Source organism: Pinus tabuliformis, chromosome J (assembly GCF_031772625.1).
Source record: "Pinus tabuliformis cultivar Carrire ecotype Pingquan chromosome J, CPIR1, whole genome shotgun sequence".
In the NCBI taxonomy this organism is placed as follows: domain Eukaryota; kingdom Viridiplantae; phylum Streptophyta; class Pinopsida; order Pinales; family Pinaceae; genus Pinus; species Pinus tabuliformis.
The window spans coordinates 1,056,552,167-1,056,561,128 of record NC_142295.1 but is presented as its reverse complement, the minus strand read 5'-3'; the positions used below and the strand labels follow the sequence as shown (position 1 = coordinate 1,056,561,128).

Here is an 8,962-nt window from a genome sequence, read left to right as displayed (position 1 = left end):
GATATGAAAGGATGATATAGAGACAAATTTTGGATGATTCTCCCACACCATAGGCTTGGCATGTAGTGGAAGTTAGAGTAGTCTGATGCATCTCAGCAGTTTGGGAAACATCAGAAATTGGAAATACAGTTGCTTCTAGACAATACTAGGCATAGGAGAGATCCACTGGAAGCAAGATGACCTGAAGGGTATGATCTAGAGACAAATTATGGACGATTCTCCCACACCATAGGATTTCCATGCAATGGAAGTTTGAATAGTCCGATCCATCTTAGCAGTTTTAGAAACTTCAAAAAGTGGAAATAAAGTTGTCCCTACAAGATAGTAGGCAGATAAATGAATTATTATTGAAATTTCCATGGCTCATAAGTTTCTTCCTGCATGTTGGCCTCTACAAAAGAAGAGTCACATGAGACAAAAACATGTTGGGGAAAGATGATGACAATGGACAAGTATAATAGGTGTGGATATCACTCCAAGGGGAGAAAATAATGTCAAAGGGGTAAAAACCCCATGACTATAGCCAAAGGGTTGTTGGATAATCTATTGCAAGCCCTAAAACATGGCCATCACGTTTGCAATAAAATACAATAAAAAAGGTGAATGGTGAATTTGAACGAAGTCACCCAAAAGTACAAAAGTGTACTATGTACAACAATAATACTTGTTCACTAGATGTCTTATCAGTATAACATGCCACTGGATGAAGATTCAAATGATACAATTGAATCTTCTCAATATTCCCTTGTAAAAGATGATGTCCCATAAGATTTTAATTATGAGATACTGATGTTCCCATTCTGTGACTTGTTATATAAATTATTCTTTCACAGTGTAGCAACATTTTTCTTCAGTCCAACCAAATAATCTTGAGAGAAAGGGATGGGTTTCCTAAAAAGGTACAAACCCCAATTGAATGTCTCATCAGATAAATGCAGCTGGATAAACATGCAAATGAGACATTTGAATGATTTTTTATGTCAATGCCATTCCTTTGAATTTTTTTCATTTTCCCTTTTAAAAGTTGTTCAAGAAGGATTTAATTATGAGATATTCCCTTTATGTGTACTTTTTTTTATACTTTTTAAATAAATTATTCTTTCATGGTTTGAAAACATTTCTCAGTTCCTTGAGAGGAAAGGAAGGGATTTGTTGAAAAGTACGAACTCCATTTGAAGTCAAGGGGAAAGAAATAATGGGTCTTAAAAAATTGCAAAGCACAAAACTAAAATAGGCAAAGAGGCTATCCCCTTTCTCTCCAATTACCTAGTACAGGTTGCCCAGGGAATTTATATTGTTCAAATCAAGAAATATGATCAGCTATTACTTAGTCATTACACATAACTCCATCATGGCTTCTACATTCATTCATGGAAGTGAAACTATAGCAGCATACTCAACCTTGGCACAATACATTATGAGCACCAGCATACCCAACCACAACTCAACCATCAAAATGTGAATGATTTTCCCAAAGGTGGAACAAATTCCTTCCCTAAGCCTTCAATGAAGATTACGCATCCACCCATAATAAGCTTGGGAAAATAATATAGAGTCACAGAATACAAAAGAAAGAGGAAAGAATTTGGTAATGACCCTTGCCAACCAATAAAATATTATTAATTTATGACTCCCTACTTCCCCACTCATTGGTTCATTGCCCCAGTGGTATTTTTTGAGGAGTTCTAGTAAGTGCACATTTTATTCTTATGTTATTATTATTTTATGAAAAACCCAATATAACAAAATGGTAAATCACTTACCAACTTACCACATACTCATTATTCTCAGGCTCAGAGTAGACATTACATTCATTCTAATTTGTAGTTGTTTGAATTGCTCTGTATACTTCCAGTGACAAGACTTATTTTTCTAAATTATAAAATTGCCTGAATAGGGCTTGATCATTGTTTGAGTGTTGGAATTTGATCCTAACTATTTTTTCTTGAAATTTTATTTTCTTCTTGTCTTGACTCGCTTTATTTTCTGTAAGGGGTCCAGCCATAAGTATAGATGGTAGCGATATTCTCCATGTCACAAAACTACTCAAGATGTGGAACCCATCTATCAATGCATCTAAACTAAAACTCCCTGGAAATTCTAATTCATCTAACTTAACTGGTGCTCCTTATGTTGATATAGTTTCCAGGAACATCTTCATTGATTCATGTTCTGTGGTCCAGATAACGTCAAAAATAACTTCTCCATCATCAAGATCTTAATCTCCTCTCTATGGCCAATAACCCTCTATAAAACTGATTAGCCATATATACCTTCTGTCTTCAATGATCAACATCCATCGTCTTCTCCAACCAAAAACAAACCCTCTTAGTCACACCCATTTCTTTGATGATACCAACCCAATTCAACAACAACTAAATTTCCTTCATGAATTTCCATAGATGAAGTTGCCCTACTCTTTCACCTGCAGTGAACAACAAATAGACAAACATTTTGTTCTACGCAACCAATGTGAGAGAACTAAGGAAAGTTGAAAAAATAAGGTAGCGATGGTACAAAGATCAAAAACTCAAATTCCTTATCATATTTCACCAAAAAAATATAAACAAAAATTCAAAACAAAGGAAATTTACCCTAATATTTTTCATTAGATCCAAAAATCATGCTACATATGAGAACATTACATTAAAGGTTAGCAACAGAAAGAATCTTCCCATTTGGGTTTAAATCAAAATCTTGCCTCTATTGTGATTTTAAGGAGGACTATTTACACATAGCAATGTTTGCTAATGATGTTTTTTATGATATTCTAACACTGATTGGATTTCATGAATCGATTGTTGAAAAGTACACTGAAACCTGAAACTCCATTTCAATGGGAATCATACCCATTTAACCTGACAAGATGTAATAATCCTCAAATTTCTTCCTAAACAAAGCACTGACCTGTAAAATCAAATCATCTAGCAAAATGGTTTTCCCTTAATATCTGTCCATATTTTCACAATATCTAGCTTGGATGGGACAACATAGCACAAAATACAAGACATGTACGAGACCCATAATATCAAAGAGCTGGTGGAAAAGGTATGACTAAACCATTTACTCAAAACCTGTCTTATTTTGAACTTTTTTCATCTTCTATGAGCGCCTAAGGAACACGTCTGATATATCCAACTTCCCTGCATGCTTCATCTTCACTACAAGTTCTTAAAATATATCAGGTCTACCTGCTCTTGAAAAATCAGCGAGGAATTTGTCGTAATCAAAACACGGAGCCTTCATACCTTTTTCAATCATGCTTTCTATATAGGAACAAGCCTCCTCAGATCTGCCTTCCCTGATCAGCCCTCCAATGAACACAGTGTAAGAATTAACATCAAGTCAACAACTGTTCCGAGCCATTTGATCCCATATAGTGAAACCCATCTCAGGGTTCCTTGCATGGAAATACAATTTCATCATCATGTTGTAGGTGTGAATGGTAGGTTGAAACCCACATTGGCTCATTTCCTCAAAAATTTTAGTGGCTTCATTTGGTTTGTGCAGAACCATCATCACTTTGATTAGAACATTGGAAGTCCAACAATCATGACGAATCCCTTTCTCTTTCATTTCCTGTAACAACCCATAAGCCTTATCCAACTTCTTCTTAGTTCCATAACCAGTGCTTAAACAGATGTAAACAATAGCATCAAGTGGGGTTCCATGTTCCAACATTACAGTAAAGAATTTTGAGGCTTCCTTTATCCTCTGTAATTTGCAAAAGGCACGAATAAAAATAGCGTAGCATTTAGAATTAGGATAAGGACCGTTGTTTTTCATTAATTAGAAGAGCTTTAGAGCCTCCTCTTTCTTTGAACCCTTAAAGAGACCCCCCAACATAATGTTGTGGGTGAAAAGATTAGGTTTGAATCCTCTATTAGATTTTTTTCCTCGCACCATCTTGATATAAGTATGGTATAAGTATTTTCATTGGGACAAAATCTTCCCCTCATTATTTCAAACAATATTTGGGCTTCCTTTGCTAGTTTTTATAAAAAATTCCAAATAATGCAAGTAGACTCAATGCTTCCATTTGGGATTTTTATTCCTCAAACAAGTATTGATTTTCTTATACCAAATTCCAAACAAACCATAGACACTATTAAATTTCTTGAAATGCTACTAGTAATTGGCATCAAAATAATACCCCAAGACATCCAAAATTCAACATTTGGCCTCATAAAAATACCCCGACATTACATCAATAATGGAACAAATCTAAATAATAAAATTCCAATGGGGACTCTAATGTCTATTTGATTATGGTCAAGAAGCTTCAACATTAACTCCAATGGAAATTTGATTAGAAGGATGAATCATTGTCAGCTATGCAATCAAACGTCAACGTAGATTTAGGAGTTGTTTTTGCACTCCTACTTTGCATAACATTGGTTGCAATATAGTCTCATTGAGCTAGTTTTGTGGTCATTTGTTTTACATGAATAGAAAAACCTATCTCACCCCATAGGTGGAAACAAACTATTAAATTTCATATTTCCAACTAATTATGTAGATAAATTTTAATAATATGAAAATTCTATTCACATCCATGCATTTCAATAGTCTAGTCTACAAAGTGGCAACATCATAAGAAGGAAACACAACCATTCCCTCACAAGGAAACTACATAGATACATATATGAAACAAAGAAAAATAACTCGTGGCCTTATTAATTGTATCGTATTGTAAAGTAGCTGAAATGTATTTTCTAATAGAAGCTTGCGGAACTATGAAAATAGATAAGCACAGTGAGATTTACCATAAGAATTTGAGAAGTAAGGAACAATTGGAAACTCTCATTCTGTTAGCAAGACACCACATGTTTTCCTAGAAGTCGTTATTGGCCCAGATTCTAGATTTCAAGATGGACCCTTGAAAACTTACACAAGATACTGTATAATATCCATAAGATAATTGAAAAAATATTGTGGTCTCAGCATATGCTTGATCTAGATAAGATGCAAGTTCCCTTTTCTCTTGACCATTATTTGAACATGGAGAACCAACCCTTGAATAACATGGATTTCCTTGAGAAATAGCCGAATCTTGAGTGCCTATGGCTACCCAATATTTTGGCAATGGTTGATCATTGCCTGGTTGACGCCAATTGCCTAGCATAAAAGTAAAGAACATGAAAAAAAAAAGATGAGAACCTCTCCAAAAGATGAAAGAGTTTTAGCAATAAAGTGGGCATTCAAATTCATTTCATCCATGCCCAATGTGCACAACGCATTACTAAATGCACCCAAACCTAGATATTTCATCACATCCATGCCCAACATGCACCATTAGTAATGTAGCTGCATAACCTGATGTGTTAAAAAAAATCAAATCTAAGCAGGCATCTGTTATTATTAATCCATGTCACTAATTTTTCCATCACCATAAATACACTTCCCTCTATTGAATGTTTGTTTGACACTACTATTTAAAAAGAACTTACTCCTCCATTTTCCAAAGCAATGGACATCATTATTGCAGCTTCCATGACAATGATAATTAATATTTTCCTCTCATTGAATTTGGTGATCTGTCTCAACTCATCACTATGAGAGTGTACTCACAGATGGAAGGGGAATCCTATGGCCATATGACCAATGTTGTTGTGGGTAGTCTAGACAAAGAATGAAACTGTCAACAATATGCAAAAACTGCTTAACATAAAATTCCATAGTAGACATGAGAGGTTGTTGGGATGAAACCCACTTGATATGCATGAACTACCAATAGATGTCTTCTCCCATTGACTCATCGATTTCCCCCTTTGAGGTGAAATATTGGGAGGGCTTCCAGTGAAAACTTAGCCTATGAACATGATAATTGTCAATAGGCTATGGTGTGGAAGTACCATTAACATAACCAAAGAATTTTAAGTGGTCAGAACATTAGGCCTGCAAGCCTAAATAATGTAATTATTAAGAAACCAAAGATAGATCAGTGGAACCTTTATCTTGGGAAAATAAATTTCAAGACTATTGGAGAGATTAGAAGTAGTTTCCAACTTGCAATATTCAATTTCCAGGAATTCAGTAGGAGGAACAGAAAAACATGTCTAGATATGAAAAATAATTAGATCCCTTTTAACAATAGAATTTAAAGAATCATCCCCTGTCTAACAGAACATTTGTTCACCTTTGATACCCCAGCAAAACTGACCATTTTGTGAGTTGGAAGATCTTGTTCCTGACCAAGGAAGACAACTTCCACTCACATATATTAGCATTTAAGTGAAGGGCGTTATAAGACTGTTACTTGTCTTAAAGATGTTGTTGGAGACAAAATCAAGATATAATGCAGATCCCTTTTAAGACAGGAAATGGTATAATCATCCCCCTTCTAACGGGGCATTATTTCACCAGTTTGAGACCTTCAAAACTTAACGCATGATCATGATGAGGTAAAACATTTTTCCTGACAAGAAATTTATGCTTCTAGTAACATGGATTGACATTGAAGTGTCATAATACTGTTACTGCCTCAGCCTTGTTCATTTAGAGGTGTTGTTGGAGACAAATGCAAGAAATAATTAGAAACTACAAGACAGTGGATGCTAGAAATCTTAACTATGTGTTTTTGTGCCTTCACCTAGCCTGCATTTGCATCAATTGACATTACAAAATGAGAAAGCTTAGGAGTTTAGAAGTTTTTGTATCATTGGACACATTTCATGAAATGTTGAAGTATGCTTAAGAATGAATAATTCCAAGTAAGTAAGTAAGTAAATTTATTGATTTCCAACTCATGACCATAGAAGTAGGTTAATGGGACTAAAGAAGAGTACAGTCAGCTATGACTACAATGTGGGAGTGCAAGCACATCTCCGAAAAAAATTCTAAAAAATAACATATAGAGAGAAAGAAACGAGTCGTAGTGTTGTCATGACACATATATAAGAGATTGTGGTATAATACAAAATACTCAATAGTTTGTGGCACGATACAGAATAATAATGGCGCGCTAAAAAGGAATGAGTTAGATGGTAAGGTCTAGAAATGGAGCTAGAGATGTCAGGGGAAACTTCCAAATATTTGTACTAAAGGTAGCACAAATTTTCGAATATACATTTGATCATTGAAAAATGTATATAGAAAACCTACATCAAATGTATTGAAAACTAGATTTGAGAGTTTAATTAAGGATAACAAATGTCAAAAAATGTAACTTCGAAACATCCATCTTAAGCCAGGTCAAAATTTTAAATAAGCATTTAATCATTGAAAAAGGTATATGAAAAAGTTAAAAACATATCTAGTTTACTGAAAACCAGATTTTTAATTTCATATTTTGTAAGAGATTATCGTAAATTGCAAAGTCAAATCAACCCCCCCCCCCCCCCCCCCCCACCAAAATCACTTATAAGCCTTAGCCCTAAAGTCATTTGGGGTCAATAAGGAAGGAGGGAATTTCTTAACGATGTACTTCATGTTTGGTAAGGATTCTAAAATCCATTTTTCAAAGATCTTAAGCCCCAAATTAATTTGCCAAAATTTGGATTCTACCTCCAACTGTTGGTTAAACTGTTCACCAATGTTATAAAACTTGTCTTCTAAGTTTCCTAAAATTTATCCAGAATATTTTTCCTCATCATGCAACATCTCTCTCATTCTAGAATGTACTCAAACCTTTTCACTAGATGACAACTGGAGAAATTTTAAACTGGAATGTGATGATTTTAAGCCACAATCCAGAGGGAAGAATAATTTTTTTACCACTCAATTTGTAAGAGTGTTGGTCAAATGTTTTGCTGTTAATTTTAGGTTAACATGTTCTTTTCTTATGACCATTACTTCAATGTTATTCAATAGCCCATATATCAATTCAAGTTTACTTCCATTAGCAATTCATAATCACATTGGAAACAATTGAAGAAAGAACATAGGTAGTAAATGAGGAGAACAAGCCAAGAAAATATAACAAAATGAAATGGCTCAAGTGAGGGAAAAACCCTTGATCAAATCTTCATATTATTATCATCAAGTGTTTAGCAGAGAGAGAGTACAAGAATTTGGAGTCAAAATTGACTTGCCAAAAATGGCCACGATATGCAAGGCTGATGACTTACTACTGTAGTATCTTGACCTGTTTAGGGTTATATTCAGACCACCACTATCTCACTTAGTAGATCAAAAATTCCTCCTATCAACTACTCCAATCTCTTTGTTCTCATGTCCAAACCTTTGTTGTACTACACGCGGTTACAGGCCTTGGAATTCTTCATAGGTCACCCTACATCAGTCTGCTTGTAACAGAAAAGATAATCAACCTTCTAGTTAGGAGAAAAACTCTTCTGATCATTGCACTGCTACTGAGAGTTATTGCAGCTAGGGTAGAGGAGTTTACCTGGCCCTCTCTACCCATACAAGCAGTCCTCCATATGACTGTTACCCATAGCAAAGGGTTGTGGCCTCCTTTTTGTAATTGTGGCTTAGAGTGGAGGCCTTGAATCAGGTATTTCATTAATCAAACACCTCAGCAAGAAGATGTAGGTACATTTCCTACCTGTGGCCTTAGGACAAGGACAAAATCCTCACAAATACTTATCTCTACACTGCCCAATTGATCAATAAGATTGCAGCCTGCTTGAAGAGGATTCTATGAGGCTACAACATGTTTAATAGAGAGACCTCATATCATAAAAACATACCCATGTAGTTCAGGTCTACCCTTATGTCTGCATTCAGCTTGGAGATAACTTGGACCTGCAATGGAAGAAGAGAGATATGCCCAAAACAACCTTGTCTTCTCCTCCAACCAACTTCGCTACTAGAGAGATGAATTGTCACAAGAATGATACAAAAGAAATGTGCCTAATGAGGTTGAAGACCACCTCTATTTATATAAATCATAGGGAGGCCAAGAGACACAACCATTGGGCTTAATGAGCCGACATAGATGAGAGGCTGACCTTTCTCTTATGCTAGTGTCATGTCTCTTCCCAAATGAATTTGTAACAGG

General features: G+C 35.2%; 1 pseudogene; it reads right to left on the bottom strand.

Moving 5' to 3' along the window:
- Positions 1-2,770: 2,770 nt before the first annotated feature.
- LOC149230592 (putative pentatricopeptide repeat-containing protein At1g26500) lies at positions 2,771-3,846 on the bottom strand (annotated as a pseudogene).
- Positions 3,847-8,962: the final 5,116 nt, after the last annotated feature.